This window comes from Solanum lycopersicum, chromosome 7 (genome assembly GCF_036512215.1).
Source record: "Solanum lycopersicum chromosome 7, SLM_r2.1".
NCBI classification, from domain to species: Eukaryota; Viridiplantae; Streptophyta; class Magnoliopsida; order Solanales; family Solanaceae; genus Solanum; species Solanum lycopersicum.
Genome location: NC_090806.1, coordinates 6733006 through 6750558, shown reverse-complemented (window position 1 = coordinate 6750558; position 17553 = coordinate 6733006). Strand labels below are relative to the sequence as shown.

Genomic DNA, 17553 nt, shown 5'->3' with positions numbered 1-17553 from the left:
AAGTTGATGTCTTTGATCAATCTTTAGCGATATCAAGTCCATTCATTGACTCAAATCAAATATTGGAAGCAAATGGAGAACATGTTGATCAAATATATGGAGAAGCCGACCTTGAAGACCAAATTTCAGGTGAAGCGATAGACGATATAACTTTCCAAAGCTCTAAAGATGATAAGTAGGTAATTGAAGAGCACAGAAGGAAATTTGATGGTGTATCCTACGATGGTGACGAAGCTTCACAATAAATAGATGAAAATATCATCACCGATTGAGATGAAGAGGCTATTAATAATGAAATCCCTTAATATATTGAATTGAATCAAAAGAAACATTTTCTAAAATTTTGAGCATTGCAGTTTCAAACTTTTTCATCTAAGATTTATCTCCAAATAGTACAACTACAAGAAATCTAAGTTTAAGAAGAAGTTTGAGAAACGGAGATAATCTACGTGGATCAACTTACAACGAAAAATCTTTATCATTTGGAGAAGGAAGAGGAGTCCGAAAGAAATTGTTGAGAATTTTTACCTAGACGTGGCTCAAAGCTTTATTTGATCTCTTCCACGACAAGTGTGGGGTAGTTTCCAAAAAAACACTTTAAGGGAGAGTGTGAAAAATAAAGATGCTTTTTTGAAATTACAAAAATCCTAGATTATTAGGGAAGTTTCTAGAATAATCTAGTGTAGTCACTTAGATAAATATCTTATAGAAATATCTAGAGTAATTATATATTTATAGAAAATCATGGAATAGTCTAGATTTTGTAGTATGTAGAATCATCCATAGTTTAGTATAACATATGGGATGGTATTGTACATTTGTAAAAAAAAACCCCAAAGAACAACTCAAATAAAAGTGTCTTCTTTTATAAGCAAGTTACGTTTTCTAGGTTAACGATTTGGGGCTAACAAAATGTTTCCCGAATTGTAATTTTCTTCTGCTATTCTCTAATGTCTTTACTAACCTACCAAGTTTTCCCCCTACCTCGTCTAGGATTCTGTGGTCTTAAAATTCCATTGGTAGCTCTCGAAGTCTAATCGACATTGCAGATTTCATTTATTACTCATGGCTCTAAATCTTGTTGGTCTTCCTCCACTATCATTTCTATTTAAGATAGTTTAACATTGAAAATCAAAATTATGCAATAACATGCAAATGTTTTGAAAACTGATTTTCATAAAATATGCTTACTACTTATATTGTCTTATTTCACTGTGTAGAAAGAACAGGATAAAGCTATTAACACTGAAGAGGAAATACCGGTTCATCTCGATAATGCTCCCTCAACTAAGGCATCCGAGGTTGTTTTTCATATATCTCTTCCTCTCTTTTTTTTATCATAGGGAAATATGTTATGAAAGTATTTAATCTTCTGAAAGTATGCCATTTCAACCTTCCCATTCGTGAGGTATTTATCAGTAGTCTCTAAAAACACGATGAACAAAGTAGAACGAACATGTTGTTAACTACTGGATCCATCAAGATTTACTCCCATTTGTACTTATCCTTATGGTAAATTGGTATTTATATCTCAAATCAAAGAGTCTTCTTTCATAAACAAGTTATGTTTTGTAGGTTAATTATTTGGGGCTAGCAAAAGGCTTCCCGTATTATACTTTTCTTCTGCTATTCTCTACTGTCTTTATTAACCTACCAAGCTTTTCCCCTACCTCGTCTAGGATTCTGTGGTCGTAAAATTCCTCTGGAAGTCTAATCCACATTGTCGATTTCATTTATTACTCATGGCTCTAAATCTTGTTGGTTTTCCTCCATTGTCATTTCTATTTATGATGGTTTAATATTGAAAATCGAAATTATACAATAACTTGCAAATGTATAATGTGAAAACTAATTTTTATAAAATATGCTTACAACTTATATTGTCTTATTTCGCTGTGCAGAAAGAACAGGATAAAACTATTAATACTGAAAAGGAAATGCTGGTTCATATCCATAATGCTCCCTCAACTAAAGGCATCCGAGGTTGTTTTTCATATATATCTTCCTCTTCTTTTATCATAGCGAATTATATTATGAAAGTATTTAATCTTCTAAAAGTATGTTATTTCTGCACTATGAACAAAGTCTAACGAACACGTCGTTAACTACTGGTCCATCAAGGTTTACTCCCATTTGTACTAATCCTTATGGTAAATTGGTAATCATATCTCAATTAACAACAAAAATGTCTAACATTTCAATATCATATTAAGTTGAAGACTTGTCTCCTATGCAAGTTCAAATCATTCGGTAACACATTGACTTTACTACTCATTGTATTGCTGTCGAACTACCGGACTCGTCATTTGATCAATCTACCATCACATCATATTGATCTCCTGTCTTATTTCACTGTGCAGAACGAAAAAGGTAAATCTATTGCTACTGGCACTGCAGAGGAAAGACCGGTGCATAAACTGAAAAGGGTAACGTATTGATCTCTTTTTTTAATAATTATTTTTATCATAGAGAAATATGTTGTAAAATTATTTACTAGTTTTGTCATTTTTATAATTTTTCAGCCGGGAAGTGTTTCGCATTTGTGGGTAAAGAATTATTTTTCGTTCCCTTCGACTGCTTATTGGAAGAAAGAGAGATACTATTTCAACATACAAGGAAGATCTATGGGTCTATTGGTTTCTGTTCCTTTAATTTATCTTATTGGCGTTCAATCTCTAAGGCAGGTTTCCGCTGAGAACGGAATATTGTTTGTGGTTCTCTATCAGTATTTGTTTTAGAGAGACAAATGCAATTTCGGGGTCTTTCCCTAGCCCTCATTATATTTTATGGTTTCTACAATATGTTTTACTCCTAGTACCTTTATGTTTGGTTTTGAATTGGAAATATTTTGTTCAGTATCATTGAATTGGAATTAAAATATTTTGTGTTTTTTGGTGGACTACTACTACCCTTCTTTTTGTCTGTTTAAGATTGGCTTTCAGTTTTGTTGTAGTGTGTGTCTGTCGGCACAATGGAATGTGTAACCCCCTGCTATTTCATTCAACAACGTTTGTTCCTTTAATTCATAGAACACAAAAGCGAGGTCTTGTTCTGACCAAGATAAATTTAGTCTATGTATTCTGCTTTAGAAGCCTCATTCTATCTCATACACTCTGTAATTCCCAAGCCTCCCTCTTGTTTGCTCTGGCAAACTATCTCCCATGCTACAAGTGGTGCTTTAGATGTATGTAGTTGGCCGCTCAAAAGGAAATTTCTACAAACTGTCGTTATACGTTTCATGACCTTCTTAGGTAGTAGGAAATTTGTTGACCAGTGTTAGGATCGAATTCACGCACACACATTAGATAAATGAAGAACACAAGAACTTTCTAGAGAAAGAGATGAGAAACCTAGAGAGAGAGAGAGAGAGAGAGAGAGAGAGAAAACCCAATATTTCGTGGTAAAACCCCCTGAGTAAACTTCCACGGCTGTGAGGTATATTTTTATTAATAAATCAGAGTATTTTTTGTTACAGAGAATAAATAGAAAAACCTAAAATAGAGAATAAATAGGAAAACCTAAAATAGAGAATAAATAGGAAAACCTAAAATTAATCAGGCTCCACTACCTAACAATTCTCCCACTTGGAGACTGACTCAGTCATCTAAAAAATACATCCTCAAAAAAAATCTCTTCATCATCAACATCTTTACCGCACCGCAACATCTATAGCAACAACTACAGAAGACCAACCGAGGTTTTACATAACCTCAGTTTCCCAACATCAAAACATTTCGTCAACATGTCTGCCGGGTTTTTTGCACCCTCTATCTTCTCCAAGCACATATCACCATCCTCCACTGCCCTGCGAGTGAAATGGTATCGCCTTCTGATGTGCTTTGTCTTCGAACGATAGACTGGCTTTTTCACCAACTGTATGACACTCTGGCTATCTGAGTAAAGAATCTTCTCGCTCTACTTCTTGCCCAATTCCTCAAGATAATCTGCCAGCCATATCATCTGTTTCCCAGCTTCAGCTATTGCCACATACTCAGCTTCAGTAGATGAAAGAGAAACACACTTCTGAAGCCTGGACATCCAACTTACTGCTGTTCCACCTATGGTGTAAATATACCCGGATGTACTCTTGCTCGAGTCAACATCCCTACCAAGATCAGCATCCACAAAACCCTGTAGATTCACCTTGACTTTGCCAAAACAAAGTGAACTACTGGATGTACCTCTCACATATCTCAGAAGCCACTTCACAGCTTCCCAATGCTCTTTCCCAGGGTTCGCCATGTACCTGCTAACAACTCCCACTGCATATGCTATATCAGGTCTAGTGCAGACCATAGCATACATCAAACTACCAACTACTGAAGCATATGGAACAAGGGCCATGTGATCACTCTCCTTGGCAGTCTTGGGTGACTGCTCCTTTGACAATTTAAAGTGATTTTCCAATGGAGTGGTCCTGGGTTTAGCATCATTAACCCTGAATCTGCTCAGCACCTTCTCAATGTACAACTCCTGAGATAGATTTAAAGTGCCAGCAGATCTATCCCGAGAAATATTCATCCCCAAAATCTGTTTTGCTGGACCCAAATCTTTCATCTCAAACGCTGCAGACAGCCTTGTCTTCAGATTGTTAATCTCCTTCATACTAGATCTTGCAATCAACATATCATCCACATACAAGAGTAGAAAGACATATGAATCAGTGTATTTCTTGAAGTAACAACAAGGATCCTTTTCAGCTTTGCAGAATCCACTCTTGGTCATGAAGGAGTCAAACTTCTTTTACCAGTGCCTTGGCGCTTGCTTTAGTCCATACAAGCTCCTGGTGAGCTTGCACACCATGTGTTCCTTGCCTGGAACCATAAATCCTTCCGGTTGCTGCATATAGATCTCTTTGTCCAGATCTCCATGTAAAAATGCTATTTTTACATCCATTTGCTCTAGATCCAAATTTTACGATGCAACAATACTTAACAGAATTTGAATAGAGGTTAACTTCACAACAGGAGAGAAAATTTCAGCATAATCAATACCTTTCCTTTGTGAATATCCTTTAACCACTAAACGATTCTTGAACCTTCTTTTGTCATCTGGTTTAGTCTTGATTCTGAACACCCACTTGTTCAGCAAAGCTCTCTTCCCTGCAGGTAGCTCAGTCAACACCCATGTGTCGTTGTTTTCAAGTGACCTCATCTCATCATCCATGGCTTCCTCCCACTTGATCGAATCCTCCACCTGTAGGGCCTCATCAAAAGATTGGTTCCCCCTCATCAGTCAGCAATAGATAGTATAATGAAGGTGAATACCTATCTGGTGCCCTGATGGATCTGGATGATCTCCTTAACACTTGCTCAGGTGTAACTTGCTCCACTTCAGATTCTTCAGTAGGAGTTGGTTGAGTATCCGCTTCGACATCTCTGGGGTTACTCTACTCTAACTCAACCTCAACTCCCACTTGCTTTGTAATCTCTAGAACCTTCTGCTCTCTGTCCTTGTACAGGACAGACTCATCAAATGCCACGTCACAATGTCTCAGGATCTTTCTGTTCTTTTCATCCCAAAACTTGTAACCAAACAAATCAGAACCATATCCTATGAAGTAACACTTCACAGCCTTGGCGTCAAGCTTGTCTCTCTTTTCTGGATCAACATGAACATAAGCAGTGCAACCAAAAGTCCTCAAGTGTGAATACTTGAGTTCTTTTCCTGTCCACACCTCCTCTTGAATCTTAAACCCTAAAGGAATTGATGGTCCCCTGTTGATCAAGTATGCAGCTGTGCTCACAGCATCCGCCCAAAGTGTTTTGGGCAGCCCACAATGTATCCTCATACTCTTTGCATGCTCATTCAATGTTTTGTTCATCCTCTCAGCAATTCCATTCTGCCTTGCCTTGCCAGGAACTGTTCTCATCAATCTGATTCCCTCAGCTGCACAGAATGCCTTGAACTCTGATTTGTCATACTCTCCTCCATTGTCAGACCTTAGGCATTTGACTTTCAAACCGGTCTGATTCTCAACTTCGGCTTTCCACTTCTTGAGAGTTGCAAACACATCTGACTTATGCTTCAAGAAGTAAACCCATACCTTCCTGCTGAAATCATCAATGAAGGTAACATAAAATCTGGATCCTCCAAGTGATGATACTGGAGATGGTCCCCAAACATCTGTATGGACCATTTCCAACCGCACTTTCTTTGGCTCTCTAGGAGTCTTTATGAAGCTTACTCTTTTCTGTTTGCCCATAACACAGCTCTCGCAAAGACCCATATCAACAAACTTCAGACCCTCTAATGCTCCTTTTGCAACCAGCATCTTCATTCCTTTAGTACTCATGTGTCCAAGTCTGTTGTGCCACAGACATGAATCGGAAGCACCTTCAGCAACAGTGGCCATGTTTATACACCCTGCAGTGGTGTACAAGGTCCTAGATTTGGTGCCACGAGCTACTACCATAGCACCTTTCACGATCTTCCACGAACCTTTCCCAAACTCTGCTGCATATCCCGTGCTATCCAACTGACCAACAGATATCAGATTTTTCTTGATCCCAGGAATATATCTGACATCCTCCAATGTCCTCTTGTTTCCCGAGGTGATATTTATGCAAACATCCCCCTTTCTTTCAATCTCTAAGGCTTTATTGTCAGCAAGATATACTTTTCCAGAATTCCCAGATTTAAAATTTTGGAACAACTCCTTGCTTGGAGACGAATGGAAAGATGCACTAGAATCAAAAATCCATGATTCAACTAGGCTATTCACACTAAGTATTAAAGCATCCCCAATGTCCTCTGCTGAATTTACAGAATCATTGTCATCTCCAAATTTCTGATTCTGTTTCTTCTTTGGCTTTGTACAGTTCGTCCGAAAGTATCCTTTTTCTCCACAGTTCCAACAAGTCACGTTTGATCTGTTCGGTGATTTTCCTCGATTCTTTGATTTTGATCGACCATGTTGATTTTGGCCTTTCGTCTTACTTCTCCCCTTCCGATCAACGCTGAGAGCACTGTCCGATGAATCTCCCACTTCTCGTTTGCGAATACTTTCGCTAAGGACAACATCACGGATTTCATCAAAATTCAGTTTCTCAGATCCACCGGAACTGCTAATCGCAGCAACAACAGTATCCTAAGACTCGGGCAGAGATGACATCAAAATCGACGCCTTAATTTCATCTTCGAAATTAATATCCACAGAATTGAGTTGACTCACAATCATATTGAACTCATTTATATGATCAGAAACGGATCCATTCTCAGACATCTGTAAATTGAAAAATCTACGCATTAAATATACCTTGTTCATAGCCGATGGTTTTTCATACATGTTTGACAGTGCCTTCAACAGACCGGACATAGTCTTCTCCTTCACGATGTTGAACGCCACGTTTCTTGACAAAGTCAACCGGATCAACCCTAGAGCCTGGCGATCCTTGAGTTTCCACTTCTTCTCCGTCATGGATTCCGGCTTCACCCCGGTCAACGGTTCGTGAAGATCTTTCTGGTACAGATAATCTTCGATCTGCATCTTCCAGAATTAGAAATCGGATCCATCAAACTTCTCGATTCCAAGCTTTGAACTATCCATCTTCAATGATTGTGTTGAATCTCCTTAGCTCTGATACCAGTTGTTAGGATTGAATTCACGCACACACACTAGATGAATGAAGAACACAAGAACTTTATAGGGAAAGAGATGAGAAACCTAGAGAGAGAGAGAGAAAACCTAATATTTCGTGGTAAAACCCCGTGAGTAAACTTCCACGGCGGTGAGGTATATTTATATTAATAAATCAGAGTATTTTTTATTACAGAGAATAAATAGGAAAACCTAAAATAGAGAATAAATAGGAAAACCTAGAATAGAGAATAAATAGGAAAACCTAAAATTAATCAAGCTCCACTACCTAACAACCAGTAGACATGTATACTTAAGAGATACATGTATAGAAGCTAATGACTTGTAGTAGAAAACGAGTATAAAGTTTTATTGTCTATTTGTAAACTAATTAATCTTGATACATCAAAAGCATGGGTTTTTACTTTAGGTATAGATAATTCATGGAGAGAGATAATTACATGTGACGAATATGATTATCATATGTCTGATATCACATATGGACATCGCGTAATTAGTGGGATCATCTATCGATTTAGCTATTCTCGTACTGCATTTTTTATAGTTGCATTTGATATTAAATCAGAAATATTCACAACTATCACGAATTTCATAACAGTATAGATACGTATAATTTCGACGAATTTGGAACCTGAGTACTATATGCTATTAGAGGTGAATGAAAAATTGGGGATTATGTATATTCCGGATGATATTGTTAGTAAAGAAATCCATATATGGATTTTGGGAACATGAAATATTTGAATTTCCTTTAGAATTGAAACATAAGGATGATATATGCTTGCATCCCTATGGTGTTTGCAAGTATGGTGATGAAGAAATTGTATTTACAATATGGAATTGGATAGAAGAATCAAGTGATGTATGTGATTATTTTTTTCATCATGTGAAGAATAAGAGTTGGAGATATGTTAAAGCAACTGAGGTTGGTAGCATTTTTAGTTATAGGGAAACCCTCTTCCCTTTGAAAAATAGTGGCTTACCAACCAACGGAATAACTGTCTAGATGATTATTTTGTAAGTTGAAGTCAGATCGAATTTGAAGAAAAGAATCATTATTAGTTTCAAACACCAATACTCACATTGAATCTTTTCTTTGTTTTTATTCAATTACATGATTTTGAGCTTAATGGTAATAGCATGCTCTAATAACGATCCAAATAAAAGAATGTCAATATTATTATATATACGTAGGACTTGTACCTACATGTCAATTTTTATAATGAGAAAAAACCATTATAAGCTCAATTGTCATGAAAGATCCATGTTGAAATTAAGCCAAGTCTTTTTTTAAAACGATATTATAATCTCTAACATTTTCTGTCATTTTTTTCTTAAAAAATTACAAAAAAAAATTTTTGGGATACATTCATTTCCTCTCTCGAAGACATTTCTCCCCTCTCAGATACGTCCTTCCCATTAAGTACTATGTATACGTATTTGCAAGTTTCTTGATGTATTCAAGATCCTATAAATTTAAGAATTTTTTGTAATTTGAAAAAATAATAGGTATAGAATATAATTAGCTCTTAACACTAGGAAATTTATACAATCTTTTACTTTTTTAAAAATGAGATCTTGTTTTTATGACCTAATACATGTACATTATTCTTTTAATTTGATCACAGCTCAAAAATGTCGATGATTTGTAAGAATGAGTTTGAAATTGGTAATTGCTTTTAAACTTTTGACCCCTACTTCTCGATTCACTGGTAAACCTTTAAGGTCAAAAATCGAAAGTTCTATTTATGGGATGAAACTTGTTAAACTTAAAATTTTAACCAGAGCTGTCAAAAAGGGTTCACCCATCCCCACTCGATCCAAGCCTCGAGGCCAAGAAATTTGAAGGGCTAGGGTGGGCCGTCCCTTCATTTGGTAGGGCCAGAAAATTCTCAATCCGGCACAACCCTATATGGGTCGAGGGCTGGGGCAGGCTAGCCATTCTTTTTCGATTATTTTTCTTTTTAAACTAATAATTCTATAACATCATGAACATGAGAAGATTTTCAAATGAAATATGGAAAATAATGGTGTTGTTTCAATAACACTCGTAAAAATATAGTATAATTAATATGTATCTCACATACCAGATACGCGAGCGCGATAAGAGAGTGACAAACAAAATGTGAGTGAAGTGAGGGTGCGAGATTTGCCTATGTATCCTAGATATGCAAATCTACTTGGATAGAGTATATCTAGAACAAATTAACTTAATTTTGAATCGATATATTTCGAGATACATGTATCTGGACGTACCAAAATCTGGTAAGAATCATAATATTACAACATGGTGTGTATTTAAGTAATTTGATTATATATTAGTGAGATTATTATAAGTTACCCTTGAATAAAAAAATGGTCCATGGGTTGACCCTGGCCCAGGCTCAATCAAGCCTCTAGGATCAAGAGTTTATATGGGTTGGACTTATAAGTCCTAGTTTTAAATGGAATTGAAAAAATTTATTTCAATCCTACTTTAATAACGAATTGGGTTGGACCATCTTCATGAGCTAAGACTGTTTTGACGGCTCTAGTTTTAACAAGGAAAAATTAGTAAACTAGTCAAATAACTTAACTTAATTAGTAAAACCTCCATACTTTATAAATATAAGTAAAAATATCAAAAATATCATTATTTTAGAAAAGATTGTGTATTCTAATTTACTTCCTATATAATCTCATTTTAATTACAAATTTTCCAATTAATCCTCACTCATATGTATTTAAAAAAATAAAATATTCTCTCTCTCTGTCTCTCATATTTTCATCTTCGAATTCTTTTTCATTTCAAAATCTGTCTCTCTTCTTCTTCTTTTTTTCCAGAAAAATATATTTATAAAGATATTCACACAATCCCTTTTATTAAAATATGAGTTTTTTTATTCATTTTTCAATATTTGTTTTATGATTTTATTTTTGTATAAATTGTTCAAAATTGTTGTTTGTAGTCGAAATCACCTTTTTCGGTTTGATAAACTCTAGATCACTCTCCAATGGAAGAATCTAAGAGAATTACTAAAGGCATTCAACTTAATCAACAATGTTCTATTTTTCAAATATCACAACTGAAACTTAGAACACAAATGACAATAATTTTGTATTTTAATTTGTTTATTTTATATTTCAATATCACTTTGTATGCAAATAAGTTCTATTTTTTTTAATTTTGTATTCATCATAATCGTATACCAACAAAGTCACATTTGTATTTCAACTGAAGTGAGTATTTATTGTGATCATTTTGTATTTCAATCTTAATTTTCAATGACAAAAAATTTGTATTTCTTTTTCATTATGTTTTCATCATAATTGTATATCAACATTTTTTATATTTTATGTGTTCACTTTACAATTCAAATTAAATTTAAATATCAAATTGTGGTGAGTATTTTACTGTGATCATTTTGTATTTAATTCTCACATTGTATTCAGAAAAGTTCGTATTTTTGTGTTCATAATAATGATATACCAACAAAGTCAATTTTGTATTCCAACTGATGTGTGTATTTTTTGTGGTCATTTCATATTTTAGTTTCAATTTCAATGACAAAAAGTTTCTATTTCTTTTTATTATGTTTTCATCATAATTGTATATCAACAAATTTTGTATTTTATGTGCTCACTTTACCATTTAAATTAGAATTGGTATTTTACTTGCATAGTGAAACTAAAATTGTATCCTAGTGATCAAAATTGTATTACATAACTGCCAAATATATTTCTTTTATTTGTATCACAAAAAAATTACGAATTGTATTCCAATATAATATAGTCATTACATATGAATACGATTAAAGAAAGATACATGATTCTAGGAAAAGAATACCATACATAATGACAATAGTACAATCTGTTAAATTTGATACAATATTCTAAAAAATACAAATTTTAAAAACGCGATTTAATCGAATTCATTTCAACATAAATTGAGTATTATCAATGAAAATTTAAAAATCGATACTAGAAATTTGATGAACAGGTGGGATGAGTTCTTTGTGTTTATTTTTTTGAATTTGTGTTTACTTTTGAATTTTTGTAACTGATGAGACTAAAGCGAATTATTCCTATTTTTTAAAAAAATTCTCCCCTAAATTTCTCCTTTTTGTTAGTTGACAATTATATTCTTTAAATAATATTTAAACAAGATACATAATAAACTAAATATTTGACATTTTTAGTAAATATTAAAAGTGTTGACGATGGATCCTATTAAATGTGAAAATATTGATATTTTAAAACTTACCTTTTAACAATGAGGCAAACAGGTTAAAATTAAGTTTAGGACTAAAGGAGGGATGTATATCATTTGTTATATGTTGCGAACACATTAATGTTTTGTTCCTGAACAGATATATTTTTATGATAGGTATGAAAGAAAAAATAATTTTTTTCAAAAGGTACTTTCTTTAATGAATAAATGAAAATTTTACAGTGCGTTTAATAATGTCAATTTTCTACCTACTTTCAGACATGAAGGATACACATCTATAAATCAATTATCCAACCATAGGTTATCTTTCAACTGTGACTAAATCAATTAACAACTGTGACTAAATCAATTAATGATACATCGTTAAATTTTAGAAAATTCATTTCTAACCAATAATGCAACTCTATGGCGGAAAAGTAAAAAAATAATATCAAGTAGTTTTGATGATTTAATTAGTCTTATTATTACTTGAGGTAATTATAAGTTACTTCGACTGAAGTTCTTTTTAATAAATATATGTAAAAAATAAATTTCGAACTTAATAAATTAAATAAAATTATAATTTAAAAAATTATATTACTTCATAAAATTCTAATCATGAATCTGTCTCTGAAAATGATTCAGAAGGCGATAAAGAGTTGAGATTGTTTCACAATATGTCATATAAGAAACTTACATTGTTAATTGTTTCTTGTTGAGACTTCTAATCTCATTATTAATTATAAAACGTAAGACTTCAAATTAATTCAGCTGATAGGCTGCTATCAAACAACATATATATTACCGTCTCAAATAAATTGCATGTTTTGGTTTATAAAATTTTAATGTGAGTTATTTTTAAATTAAAATTAAATAAAATCAACTTAATTCTCTTATTTAGAATTTAAATACTTCAAATTTATACGATAAAGTACTGAAAGCTACAACCATTCTCATATTATTATGATAAAAATATTATTTTAAAATATTATTAAAGCTATGATTATCTAGTTGAATTTTCAAAAAAAGCAAAACATGACAATTAATATGAATCCAGAAGTGAGTGCTTAATTAATTTCGCAGCTCTTTCTATACACACTGCCTATAGTTTTACAAACTCTATTTAACCAATCACTAAATAGAGAAGAAAGCTTAATTCAAAACTACATATATCACCAACAATCTTAGTTTTTTTTTTTTATAAATACATATATTTTATTGGTATCTGACTATTCGTGCAATTTTAAAAATCTTATAATGATACAATATATTTATAGCTATTTGTATATTAATATGTTTAAGAGTACAAATTTCACAAAGTCTTATAATTATACCATATATTCATAATCACAAATTTAAAAAGACTTTATGTCCTTTTTAAGCTCCATGTTATTTTAAATTAAAACTATATAAGTACTATATTTGCAATTTCTCACCTTCATTGTCAATTAGTTGAACTATAAAAAGTACTAATGTACTATATTTGCTATTGTAAAAACTCTATTATGTGTGTGAGGGGTGGGGGTGAAAATGAGTGTAATATATATTATCACTATCAATGTGTATAAATTATTTTTAATTCAACCAAATGTCTATATTAAAATTAGTGACAGTGAATGATGTAGCTTATATATTCATGGGCTAGCTTAAAAGATTTGATTTATATCGACTAGTTCAAACATATTTTCGGCATTGTTCTTTATATATCAAATATTATTAATCACTTGTTCAAGATAAACTCCCAAATCTTAACCACCTTTTGGACCAAATTATAATAATACCTTGTCCTCACCAATCCTAATTATATTATAACCAACTAACATTGAACCTTTTAGATATGGATTAATTTTTTTAACTAAAGAAATATTTAGACTTGTTTATTATTTATTATTTTGAAATATTGTTATATATTTTGATATGTTGTTTGTTATTCATATTTATTATCAGTATACTTAAATTTATAACTATAATACAATTATCTACTTTATTTGTCATGTTGTCATACTTTTTATGAATGATAATCATCCCATTTAACTACATTAGTCAGTAAAAAATAAATATTTATACTATCAATATATATTAATTTGATACAATCAAGATAAAACTACAATAGATACATAATATATTCAATACAACATTGAGAAGCTAAGTAACTCATTTGGTGAGATTCCTATTTTTCATTTTGAGTAATATAGTATTCTCTTTTTATTACCTCTCTCCTATCGATTGCCTTTAAAAAGATATTTTCTATTTAAAATTCATAATACAAACTTTAATTTTTTTTTAATGATTGGTTACTTATAATCATCTAAAAATTTTATTTGATTATATAAAAATTCTTTTACTCTATAAATACAACTATCTCATCCATCAATCCATCACTCTAATATATCGATAACCTTTTACACTTCTTATTTTCTCCACACACACACCCCTCCCAAAAGAGATGAATTCAAAGAAAAACTTCAATGTGAAAGTGAACAAGAGTGAAGTAGTGGCAGCAGTGTTGCCAATGCAAGAACATTGGCTACCATTATCTAATCTTGGTTTGCTCTTACCTCCATTGGAGGTCGGAGTTATGTTCTGATATCTAAATCCCATTATTGGTTCGGAGAAAATTAATATAAATTTAGAATTTAACTCAATCGTTAAAATACTCAAAACATCTTTGGCTGAAACATTAGTTGCTTACTATGCATTTTCTGGAGATATAGTTGAAAATTCAGCCGGAGAACCGGAGATTCTTTGCAATAATGGTGGTGTTTCTTTTATTGAAGCTTTTGGTGATGTTGAGCTTAAAGAGATTAATTTTTATAATCCAGATGAAAGCATTGAGGGAAAATTTGTTCCTAAAAAGAAGCATGGTGTTCTTGCTATTCAGGTATTAATAATTATGTGTAAACAATTTCTCCCTATTTATTCCATGCATGTGACTTAGTGAATATCCCAACATATAAATACAATGATAACAATGTGTAATCAATTTAATCTTATATGAAAAAAATAAGGTGTAATACGCAGACCTTAATTCTATTTGTGTGAGGTGCTGAAGAGGGTAGTTATTTATGATATATCCGAGACTTTTTCGAAACATGATTTGAAAATATTATTAATCGTTGAGGTGTGTGACCAATGTGATTTTAAAACTCCCTTGACAAGCGTAAAGGTAGATGTACGATTCGGGTTATGGATTTGACAAAACTAAGTAACTGTCTAGTTTAATTTAAATCTTGTATTTGCCTCGAAAGATGGGTTTAGTGTATAAATTATTAAGTTAGAATATAGTTACTTCAAACTACTAAAATCTTACATCCATAAACGTCAAATCATGAACTTACCACTTCATATAAGGGTTTTGATTCTCTTCAAGAGGCAAACACAAAAAAAATTATAATAGTGATGCTGTGATTCGAATTCGTATAATACTTCTATCAACTTTAATACCACTTAAAGTGTGTGACTATCTTTATCATCGAATTACATAAGCTAAGTTGCGGTTAATTTCACTTGTCCAGTTTGGACTTTGTATACCCTAATAAACAATAATCAACATTAATCCATATTAATTGGGTGAGTCATCCGTATGAGATATGATTTGATGTTGAGAGTAAAATAGGAAGAAAATAAGGTATTTTATATGTTAAAAGTGACAAGTAAAAGTAATTTTTGTTTTTAAGTAGAGGACAAATAAAAATGTGCGAAAGGAGTATATATTAAACATATTTTATTAGCATAATATATAAATATGTCCTTTAATTTGGATATGCATAAATAGACACTTAAACTTGTATAAAGCTAAACGAATAGACACGTGTCCTATTTGGCATCATACATGACAATTTTTCGTCCTACATGGTGTCGTGTGCATATTATGCCACATAGGACTCACATGTCTACTTGCTCAATTTTATAAAAGTTAAAGTATCGTCTACTTGTATACAACCAAAGATGGAAAGTACTTAAATGTAAAAAAAAGCCAAATTAAAGGACTTATTTATGTGTTCGGTTATTTATTTGCTTGACTAATCATGCTTTCAACAAAAAATACTCTGTCTTAATTGTTTGAGAAAATAATAACAAAGTTTAAAAAAATCAAATTAAGTTTTTCAAATTTGTGATATTAAATATATAAAAGACGATATATTTTTTAAACAGACTAAAATAGAAATATATAGGACACATAAATTAAGATTAAGGAGGTATAACTCTTCTGCTAGAGCAATATAAAAATAGACAACCCCATAACCTACTTGTATACAACCAAAGATGGAGGAATAATTGTGGGTTGCACATTTGATCATAGAGTTGCTAATGCATACTCAGCCAACTTGTTTCTTGTGTCATGGTTTGAATTAGCTCAATCCAAGCCACTCTCTCAGCTCCCATCGTTTTGACGATCATCCCTTTTTCCTCGACATCCTGGTTACTATGATGACTCGATCGATGACTTATATGTACCACTATCAACCCTACCTTCTATGAAATCCGAAATCCTTAACCCTAATGATCAAGTCATTAGTAGAATTTACTATGTCACCGGTGACAAAATTGAGCACCTTCAGTCACTAGCCAATTATCATGATGACCAAAAAGGCACGTCCCAGAGGTCTAAACTTGAATCATTCAGCGCTTTCCTGTGGATAACTATTGCATGTGGAATTAATAAAGAAACTTGGGTTTCAACAATTTTAGGTTTGGTATTGTGGTCGATGGTCGAGATCATAAATAATGTGGATAAGTCGCTAAAAGGGTATTTTGGTAATGTTCTCTCCATCCCATTTGGAGAGAAAAAAGTTGAGGAGGTAAAAGAAAAATCGCTAATTGGGTGGCAAATGTAATCCATGAATTTGTTGATATCGCGAAAATACAAGAGCATTTTCTTGGATTGATAGACTGGGTTGAGGCTCATCGTCCTGAACCATCCATGGCAAAAATATATGCAATGAATGGTGATGGACCCGCGGTGGTAGTGTCATCGGGGCAACATTTACCTGTGAAAAAGATTAATTTCGAATGGGGTGAATCAGCGTTCTGGGCTTACCATTTTCCATGGGCCGGAAAAGCGGGATATGTGATGCCAATGCTAAGCCCTAAAGGAAATGGAGATTGGATTGTGTATATGCATCTCTTGAAATGGCAAATCGAACTTATTGAGGCTTCTCCATACCTCATGTTCAAACCCGTGACTGCAAATTATTTCAATTTAATTTGACTATAGTCCGATTTTAGTCATTGAGCCACATCCATCTTATTCTATATCTAAGTAGATTTAACGTTTTTTTCTTGTTTTATTTATTGTCCCATGAATATGTTATTTAAAATTTGGACATTGTGTAACATATGTACACAGAAAAAACCTTTGTGCATTATTGTATTAGGACGGAGTTATAATTCTGCTTACTGGTTGACAATATCATTAGCTTTGACTGAAATTATGTATTATATATTATTTTTTTTAAAAAAAAAACAAACAAACTATACATATAAATAACTTATTGATAACTCATTCTTCTAGCTTCTTTTTCTCTAATTTAAATATAAATTTAGAAATCCTATCTACCTTGGAAAATTAGGGTCAACTTGAAGTCAATATTAGCAAGAACATAGATAGGAAGAAGTGTCGTGTATTAGGTTAGAATGTTAGTAGGGGTGTAATGTTATCTTGCTTTGTGAATGTACAGGCTTATCATTAATTAGTGCATGTCGTAGTACTAGTCGTACCCTTATAGTTCTTATTATATGTTGTTTATCATATTTCGCAGGG

At 32.6% G+C, this 17553-nt stretch overlaps 1 pseudogene; it reads left to right on the top strand.

The window, feature by feature from the left end:
- The first annotated feature begins 14187 nt into the window (after positions 1 to 14187).
- On the top strand, positions 14188 to 17001 carry LOC138337275 (coniferyl alcohol acyltransferase-like; annotated as a pseudogene).
- The last annotated feature ends 552 nt before the right edge of the window (positions 17002 to 17553 follow it).